This window comes from Pongo pygmaeus, chromosome 16, assembly GCF_028885625.2.
Source record: "Pongo pygmaeus isolate AG05252 chromosome 16, NHGRI_mPonPyg2-v2.0_pri, whole genome shotgun sequence".
Taxonomy (NCBI): domain Eukaryota; kingdom Metazoa; phylum Chordata; class Mammalia; order Primates; family Hominidae; genus Pongo; species Pongo pygmaeus.
This window is the reverse complement of record NC_072389.2, coordinates 67,731,033-67,741,318: the sequence shown is the minus strand read 5'-3', so window position 1 is coordinate 67,741,318 and position 10,286 is coordinate 67,731,033.

Below are 10,286 nucleotides of genomic sequence, written 5' to 3'. Positions count from 1 at the left end.
GTTGAGTATGTTGTTGCAACAGAGACTGCATGGGCCACAAAGGCAAAACTATTTTCTATCTGGCTCTTCATAGAAAATGTTTGCCCCCATTCTAGAACATAAAAGCCTTATTCTAAAGGTACATCCTGCACTTGAGCCCCTAGCAGTAAATATACAGCAGCAGCAGTCCTGTTTATTTGCAGAACACATTGGAAGAAGAGGTTTGTGGAGCACTGGCACAACATAGGCTTTGGACACTGGCAGCAGACGATGGGCATTGGGGACAGAAAAGGTAAGAAGAAGATAAGGTCACTGGCTGGGACTCAAAGAAACCCACCATCCTCTTCCCAACAGACATACTTTATCATTTGGCTTCCAGAATTTCCCAGCCTCCTTTGCACTTAGTGGGGTCAGGTGATTAAGGCCTGGACAATGATGTGTAAGCAGAATTGCTGTTCTAGCTTCTAGGACACTTCCTTAAAATTTGCTAGCATGTTCTCCTCCCCTTCTCTTTGATCTCCCCTTTACCTTGTTGCCTGGAACATAGATGTGATGGCTGGAGTTCTGGCATCCATTTTGGACCATGAAGATAAGAACTACTTTCTAGGGACAGCAGAATAGTGATGGAAATGGGCTGGTTTCCTGATAACTGGCAGGGACAGAGCCACAATCCAGTCCTGAATTGCTTGCCCCTAGACTTTTACATGAAAAAGAGAAAAAAAACCCACAAAAATAAAAGTGATTATATCTGTTGAAGCCATTGTTATTTTGGAATTTTTACTTTGAGATGAACTTACTAATCCTAATTGATGTGGTCCTCAGTGTCTTTTGGTGGTAACTTCCTGTTTTCTTCCCTTTTCAATTGTCCTTGATCTCCATTTAGACAGATGTCCCTGTCTCAAACCGTGGGAGAGCGGTGATGGAGAAGGAAACACACTGTCCCTGGGGATTGAGGAGGCAGTGGAGAGCACAGCGTTTTAAGAGGTCTTACACCAATTTCTGTACCTACCCCACTCAGCCTGGTAAATGAGGAGGTGCAGCGTCTTCCTCTTAGCTTTGCACTGAGACAGGCACATACAAAGATGTTTCCATTTATTTTCTTTTTATTTTTATTTTTTGAGACAGAGTCTTGCTCTGTCACCCAGGCTGGAGTGCAGTGGTGCAATCTTGGCTCACTGCAACCTCCACCTCCTGAGTTCAAGCGATTCCCCTGACTCAACCTCCCGAGTAGCTGGGATTACAGGTGCGTGCCACCATGCCCAGCTAATTTTTGTATTTTTAGTAGAGACCGGGTTTCACCATGTTAAGTCAGGCTGGTCTTGAACTCCTGACCTCATGATCCACCCGCCTCAGCCTCCCAAAGTGCTGGGATTACAGGCCTGAGCCACCGCGCCCGGACCTATTTATTTTTTATTTATTTTTTGTGGCTTACTTTTTATGTCTTAAGCTAGCTACTTTATTATCATCATTTACCCTCTGATAGTCACCCAAGTACTGAAGGCAAGCATTGCCTTTATTAAATCGAGAACTGATCACTTCACTGTCTCCTCTAAAACTTTGGATGCCCAACATCTCACATTGCTATAAGGAAAAGGCCAAAGTCCTTAGTCCAGCCACAAAAGTCCTTCACAATCTGGCTAAAGCCAACCTCTTCATTTCCTCTCCCACCTCTCCCACTCAGAAAACCTAAAGTGTAGGTAGCCACTGTGAGGAAACCTACCAATGTCAGCCATTCAGCGGCATCTGGTCCCACAGGGTGTTGTACAGGTGGCCACTAGAGGGACTCTTCTCAAAGTTAACAGCAGAATGAGTGTGCCTCTGTGTGTGTGTGTGCGCGCACGCGCGCGCCTGAGTAGCAGGTGGGCTTGAAGGCTTGATTATCAGCTTCCCCACCTAAAAGCAGGTGATAGAAGATGCTGACCTGGATTGGGGCCTTGGCTATTTACTCGGGCAGGTTGGATCAGGCCCTGGGGAGCAGGGAGAAAAGTGGGGTTGAGAATGGAAGGAGGGAAGGAGCCCTGGAAAGTTTGGTATAGACCAGCTTTGCTTTCTTAACCCTCCCCATATGCATTCAGGGACGGAAGACAATGGGATACATTTTTGAGTTAGAGCTTGAATCCCTTGCTTTCCTAACTCAAGAACTCAGGGGCCACATAGAAATGGACAGCACTCTGTCTAATCTCACTTCCCCTACTCAGGAATCAAATGGAGTCACGGAGTGAGGAATATTTATAGTTTGTATTTTAGGAGAAAAATATACATTGAGGTATAAGATAAAATATTTGCTCTCCAATACCTAATGAATCAGTATTCTATAAAAACCTAATTATTAGTCTTACAGAACTAAAGTCAATTACTTAAGAGTCAGGTTGATTAAAATATTGCATCTTTTAGGCTGCTTATATGTGATATTTTATAAAACCAGAATGATGACAACATGGTTTATAATTGTCATTGCTTTCGTGACCACATTTTGGCTATTTTAGAATGAAGTTCAGTTTTCTCAAACTGTTGTTCAAGACCCTCAAGCATATGACCTGCATTTCCCTCAGGCAGCTGAGCAATCTTACTGCCGGCTCCCAGGTGCCTGTTCACTTCTCTCTTTTGCTGTCAGAGTTCTTCATGCTAGGAACTTGTCCTGCCCTCTCCTTTGCCTTCCAAATATAATCCCTTTAGAGATAGCTGTTCTGTGATCCTTAGAATCTGCATCACAGACTTCAACACTGTAGAATATGTTATACTGTTTCTATTTGTTTCTTCAAGTTGCATGTGCAGAAGCCTCATTCCTAAACAAAACTGTAAGCTACTTAAAGATAAGGACTGTGTCAATTTTTTCTTTTTCTCTTCTTTGCTTTTCTTTTTAAATTCTTAGGGTCAGGCCAGTAGCAGCAGGCTGTCAATAAATGTCTCTGAATTACCTCTAAATTTGCCACTTGCTCAAAGGCAGACATTTGACTTGGAAGTGCACTAGGAGCTAAAGTGAACCAGCAATAATAAAACCCGGTGAAATGCAATTTCCTGTTTTGTGTAGCACTCCAGTCAAATATTTCTGCCCTATCTCCTAGGAAATATAGAACAAATCGAAATTGAAAAAATGTAAGGAAGTCATCCTGAATGGTTGCTAAAGAAACAAAATAAAGCATCAGGTTTTCCTAACCGTGGATTCCACAACCGACAATTTGAACAGTAAGGCCAACCTTGGCCATGTGTGGCCCAGAGCCGGCCTGCACCTGTGCAGGTGTGGCTCATATTCCATTCTTTTCTGTTGGTTTTGGTTATCATTTACATCCTCCACTGCAGGTGAGAGGCTGACTGGAGGGTGCTTTCCTGGCAGCCAAGGCAAAGGGCCATGGACCAGATGGCAGCGGGTGTGTGTGGAAGGGCCGGCAGTCCTTCTCCCCTCTTCTTCGGAGTCCTCGGTGTTGCAAGCCTGGGGCACAGCAGTGGAGGCAGAGGCCAGACGACATTTCCAAGACCCTCCTTCTGCCAGCTGCTTCTGCTGGGGGTCTGCCTGCGAGAGGCACTGATAGAAGGTGAAAGCAGGAAGAAGAAATGAGCCTCTGTGGTCTCCTGCCCCTTGAAGGGACCTCTGGCCATGGCAGCAGCCAGAGGGTGTGGGCTCCTGGTTCCCGATCAGGACCCCGCGCAGCCCCATCAGCACAGTGGCAAAGCCTCCAACAGGCCAGTGCCGTGCTGGCCGGTCGGGTGCCGGCATCCCGATGTCTGGGCGATCTCCTTCTCCCTTGTGCTCCCCCAGCCCCTTCAGCACCTTTTGCAACCGGTTTTCTGCATGAAATCCCAGCCTCGGCATGAACTATGTAAAGCTGGGCCCACACCTGGTAGAGGGGCTACAGTGAGGGGTGTGTTCAGCAGGCCTGAATTTCAGCCATAAATTTGGGGATAAGAGAAATATTGCATTTCCTTTGCTTTTTTTCTTTTTTCTTTCCTTTTCTTTCTTTCTTTCTTTTTTTTTTTTTTTGAAACAAGGTCTTGCTCTGTTGCCCATGTGGGGGTACAGTGGCACAATCATAGCTCACTGCAACCTCAGCCTCCTGGGCTCAAGCAGTCCTCCCACCTCAGCTCCCTGAGTAGCTGGGACCACAGCCTTGCACCACCACACTTGGCTAATTTTTGCAGTTTTGTAGAGACGGAGTCTTACCATGTTGCCTAGGCTGGTCTCTAACTTCTGGGCTCAAGTGATCCTCTCATCTTGGCCTCCGAAAGTGCTAGGATTACGGGTGTGAGCCACCATGCCTGACCATGTTTGCTTTTCTTAAATAAACTTAATTTGACCTTCAATTCCGGTGACTGCTGGGCAGTCATCGCTAGGGCTGTGCTGATGTCCCAGGGGAGCACAGAGGTTCTGGCCATTCTTGGGGCCAGGCACTGGTGAGGCCCCCAGGTTGTAGTCAGCAGGCCCCCACTGTCTTAGTCTGCACCGTGCTTCAGAGCTGCCAGCTCTGTTGGGCCTTTTTCTACCGGGAGCACAGAAGCCTTTGTTAAGTTTGGGGCCCAGGCCTAGGATGCAGCCTGCCTGGAGCATCACACAGTGCTTCCCTCTGAGGTCCTGCCACCTCATGAGCTCTGCCAGGGAGTAGGATGCTGGTCCTGTTTCCTAGTGGGAATCACACACTTCTCTGTCCTGTCTCTACCCGGGAGGAATTTCCTTTGGGTATGAGACAATTCTTTCCCTTCCTCTCCTTCCTTCAAAGTCCCTCCATCTAGTCTCAATAAGCCTATGCTTTTGGAAGTAAAAGCCAGGAAGGGGCTTTGAGGGGACTACCACTTCCAGCCCTGCCTCAAATCTCCCCTGAGATAAGGAGGCCAGGTTCTCCTATCTGCTCAAATGGCGGAAGGGAAGGAGAACTCCAGAGAGAAGAATTTAAACTGATTTCTTCAAAGCTTCTCCTGCCAGAATTGAATATGCCAAGGAGCTATATCACTTCTGTAGCATTCCTGCCAATATGCCCTAATCTGAATCTAACCGTGAAGAAACAATCAAATTCGAATTGAATAACAGTCTACAAAATGTCTGCCTGTACTCTTCAAAAATGTCAATGTCCTGAAGGAAAAAGGCCAAGCAAGTCTTCCAGGAGAAAGGAGACTCAGAAAGACATGACAGCTAAGTGCAGTGGGGATCTTGAACTGGAAGGAGGATTAGGAAAGAAAAATGCTACAAAGGATGTTGTTGAGACAATTGTTAAAATTTGAATATCATCTATCTATCTATCTATCTATCTATCTATCTATCTATCTATCTATCATCTGTCTATATTTTTGAGATGGAGTCTCGGACTGTCGCCCAGGCTGGAGGGCAGTGGCACGATCTCGGCTCACTGCAACCTTTGCCCCCTGGATTCAAGTGATTCTTCTGCCTCAGCTGCCTGAGTAGCTGGGACTACTGGCGCATGCCACCGTGCCTGGCTAATTTTTGTATTTTTAGTAGAGACAGGGTTTCACCATATTGGCCAGGCTTGTCTCGAACTCCTGACCTCGTGATCTACCCACCTCAGCCTCCCAAAGTGTTGGGATTACAGGCGTGAGCCACCAAACCCGGCCTCATCTATATATTATATAGTGGTATTATTATAGTGTTGAATTTCCTCCGTTCGTTGTATTGAGGTTATGTAAGAAAGCATCCTTGTTCTTAAGATCCACACTGAAGTATATCAAAGAGGCATGATGTCTTCAATGGACTCTCAAATGGTTCAGCTACACATATATACATACATACACGTATATACATGTATACATAACTATACATCTATGCATACACATATAAACATATATGTGTATGTATGTATATATCATACATATGTATTTAGAGCATATGTACATATAGTCAAAATGTATATATATATGTCTATATTAAGCAAGTGAGATAAGATATTAACAATTGGTGAATCTAGGCACACTGTGTGGGAGAGTTGGCTTACTCTTAGAGGGGAAACAGGTCTGCCAGCGATGTGTCTGGACTGGCAGGAAGACCACAGCAGACAGGAGCTCCTGTTGACGCCACTTCAAGTTACCAGGATGGGAGGAGAAGCAGGTGATGAGGCCCGTGTTTCTCCCAGGAATGAAAAGTGAAGGCTTTGGTGGAGGATGCAGAGTTGGCCCAGGGAGTGGATGGTGGTGGCATGAATTGGATTCACTTAAGGAAGAGCTACAAGATGGAATGTTTCAGAGGGGCTCTGGAGAATTCTCAGGATTCTACTGAGTGGTGTGTGGGTTGAAAGCAGAGGGTTCCTTGATCTAGGGTATGCCGAGGGCTGGCTCTGGATGGGGTCTTTGGGAGGGTAAGGAGAGTAGAGGAAGTGTTCTGGGTTCCTGATCGCTTGGCAAGTAGTGGGCACAATGATTTCTAATTATTTAGTGGGAGTTGAACACGTTTCAAGTGAGGCAGAGTACAAGGGGGTTGTAAGGGAGAAAACAGGTTGAGCTTAGACAAAGTGTAGGCGGGAGCCATTGCAGGTGCTGAGCTGACTCATCCCCAGTGGAATCTTCTCCACTGTGGTGGTTACCTCAGTTGGATGATGATAAAAGGTAGCTGGCTGCTCTTGAACCTGGGCTGGTATATCAAAAGCAAATCCAAAGAGGCTGTAATCAGACAGGTGAAGTGTTGGCCATGGGCTGAGGCATCAGTGATCCTGAAGATCCGGGCCAAACTCACAGGCTGCTCCAGCCTTCTGCATGGATGTGTATGGGAGAGGCAGGTGACAGTCCCTGGTCTCCTCCTGAAGAAATGCTCTTAGGCATTGTGAGAAATGTAGGTGTACAAGGGACCAGAGGGAAAAGGGTATGAGCCTGCAGGCAACATCACATTCAAATCTTGAGAGGCAGTTTCAGGTGGTCATCTTGGCCAACCATGAGGGGTACCCACGTGTTAACTCATTAGTGTGTCCAGTGCCCTGAGAGCAGCATCACACAATGTGGCAAACCCTCACCAGGGATGCTGGTGCGGAGGAATCCAAGAGGCTAAGAAAAGCCAGCTTCAGGCCGGGTGCGGTGGCTCACGCCTGTAATCCTAGCACTTTGGGAGGCCGAGGCGGGCGAATCACTTAAGTCAGGAGTTCGAGACTAGCCTGGCTAACATGGTGAAACCTCATCTCCACTAAAAATACAAAAAATTAGCTAGACATGGTAGTGGATGCCTGTAATCCCAGCTACTTGGGAGGCTGAGGCAGGAGAATCACTTGAACCTGGGAGGTGGAGGTTGCAGTGAGCCGAGATTGCACCACTGCACTCCAGCCTGGGCGACAGAGTGGAAAAAAAAAGAGAAAAGGCAGCTTCGACCTTCCATTAATCATCACCCCAGGAGGGGGAGTCAGGGAATTGGATTTATACAGCTGAAAATTCAGAGCTTTCCCAGAACCCAAAGAGTGGAAGAAGAGATTAAAAGGGTAAAAATGAGGTAGTTACAAGGTACAGTGGAGTTATATCAGGCGTGTATTTACTCAGTAAATGCAAATGTCTGTGCTAGAGGCTGCAGTAGAAGGCAGAGGGAGAAAGAGGAGAGAATGAGAGCAAGAGCCAGTGTGAGAGAAAATAAAACAAACCCCCAGGATGCCTCACTACTCCTTGTTGTCCCTTTGCCTGGGCCACACCTTCAAAAATAGTCCTTTTACTAAGTGTCATTTAATCATTGCTAGCTTTGAATATGTCCTCTCCAAAATGCATGTGTTGAGAACTTAATCCCCAATGCAACAGTGCTGTGAGGTGTGGCCTCCGGGAGGTGCTCAGGTCATGAGGGCTCTGCCCTCATCAATGGATCAATGCCATTATCAAAAGGGCTTGCAGGAGTGGGGTTGCCTTCAGCTCTTCTGCCGTGTGAAAATGAGTTCTTCTCTTGCCCTTCTACCTTCCACCATGTGAGGGCACAGTAAGGAGGCCCACCCCAGATGCCAGTGCTTTGGTCTTGGACATCCCAGCCTCCAGAACTGTGAGAGGATACATTTCTGTTCTTTATAAATTACCTAGTCTCAGGTATTCTGTTATAGCAGCAAAAGTGGACTAAGATAGTCACCCTCTGTGAGTGCCTATTGCTCCTTGCCAGGGCCTTGTCCTAGACAATGGTAAAGGTTATTTAGACTGTATGGGATACTGGCATTCAATGCATTTAGAGGAAAATGTTATCCTCAAGGCTTTTTACCTGGAAATGGTGCAGTTAAATACACATCTGTAGATGTAGTGGCTTTTATCAGTAGAACAGAGAAGCCAAAACCCAGGCCGCACACTGGTGACTGATCACTTAACTCCCAGAGTCCAGGCTGATCCTACTGGGAGCAGAAGGGTTCCACTGTGCCGTGTGTGTGTGTGGGCAGGGGTGTGGAGAAAGAGGATAAGGATGCTTCTAGGTTTACGGGTTCCCTGCTCAGATCCAGGACTCTTTACACATAGTTCTGGATGATTCATATGTACTTAATGCATAATAGAAACCCTGTGGTTATAGGTGGAACAAACTCACCCTCCTACAATAATAGCTACAGAGCACTGAGGTTACAGGTGTATTTGTGTATATATAGAGAAAAGTCTAAGAGTATTTGCCAGTCAGTTAACAGTGGTTATTTCTGGAAGATAGGATTAGAGAGGGCTTTATCTTTCCGCTTTAGGTATTTCCCTCTTAATTAGCACTTTAAAAAACTTTGTTTTTGAGATTAAAGTCTTGCTTCGTTGCCCAGACTGGCGTGCAGTGGTGTGAGCATAGCTCACTGCAGCCTTGAACTCCTTAGCTGAAGCAATCCTCCCGCCTCAGCCTCCCAAGTAGCTGGGACTTACAGGCACGTACCACTGCACACAGCTGTTTTCTTGTAGAGATAGGGTCTTGTTTTGCTGCCCAGGCTGGTCTCAAATTCCTGACTTCAGGCAATCCTCCTTCCTTGGTCTTTCAAAGTGCTGGAATTACTGGTGTGAGCCGCCGTAATGCCCATTCGGTACCCATTTCAAAAAATGGGATTATTGAATGCTACAGAAATTCTTTGAAATTTTTATTTGGGTTGCATTAAATTTCAACAGGAACTTAATAAAGAGTTGCATCTTTAGAATAATTTATCTCCTCATCCTGTACATGGTATGTTTCATTCAATATTACTTTTATACTTTACAAAACATTTGGTGGTGGTGGTGTGTGTGTGTGTGTGTGTGTGTGTGCATAAGAATAACTATAAAATACATCAAGTGTCTTCTCTGTGTTAGCCATTGTCCATTCATAGGCCTCACTTTTCAGACTATGAAGTAGGTATTGACAGATGAAATAGGCTCCAGGCTTGGTGGAGAAGTGGGAAGTGGAACAGGGCTCCCATTCTAGATCCAGATGAGATAAAAGCTTCAGCTTTTCTCTACAATGCTTTATTCTACACCATGCCACACTCTAGGTTTCCCACATTCTAAAGTGTATAAGCTGGAGAAGCTATACAATATCTATCACATAGATCTTTAAGCTATTTCTCCTTTAGGCAACTAATTATGATCTGGAGTATACTATAAATACGTGCATTAGTATAAAGTTATGAATTTTCCCTTAAAATATTGAATACTCTGAAATGTAACTTCATTCTAATGACTGTGCTGGCCTATAAGAAATATTCTTGTTTCAAGAATATTTTTAATGCTAATTAAAAGTAATCACCCTCAAGCACTTTTGGAATGTACCATACTTTATCCATTTCACATGCCAGTAGTCATTTTTTCTTTAAGGTTGTTTTTAATTATTGTAAAGATATTTTTATCTTTTGAAACAGGCATTCTAGAAGAAAGCTAGTGACAGAGATGTGATGCAGACAGACATGTGTGTGTCTTTTCTCCCAGAGCCTCTAAGCCAGCTACAGAGCAGCTCTCAGGGTGGGAGGTGACAGCTGGAACTCTGAAGTTCAGTGGAGCTAGTTTGAATTCTAATTCTGTCATTTCCTTGTTGCATGTCCTTGAGTAAATTATTTAATTTCTTTGTAAGTCAGGAAAATAGAAACCCACTGGCTATTCATTTAACAGAATTTTTTTTTTTTTTTTTTGAGATGGAGCCTCTCTCTGTCGCTCAGGCTGGAGTGCAGTGGTGCGATCTCGGCTCACTGCAACCTCTGCCTCCCAGGTTCAAGGGATTCTCTTGCCCCAGCCTCCCAAGTAACTGGGACTACAGGCGCAAGCCACCATGACCAGCTAATTTTTTATTTTTATTTTATTATTATTATTATTTTTTTAGACAGAGTCTCACTCTGTTGCCAGGCTGGAGTGCAGTGGCGTGATCTCGGCTCACTGCAACCTCGGACTCCCTGGTTCAAGTGATTCTTCTGCCTCAGCCTCTCAAGTAGCTGGGA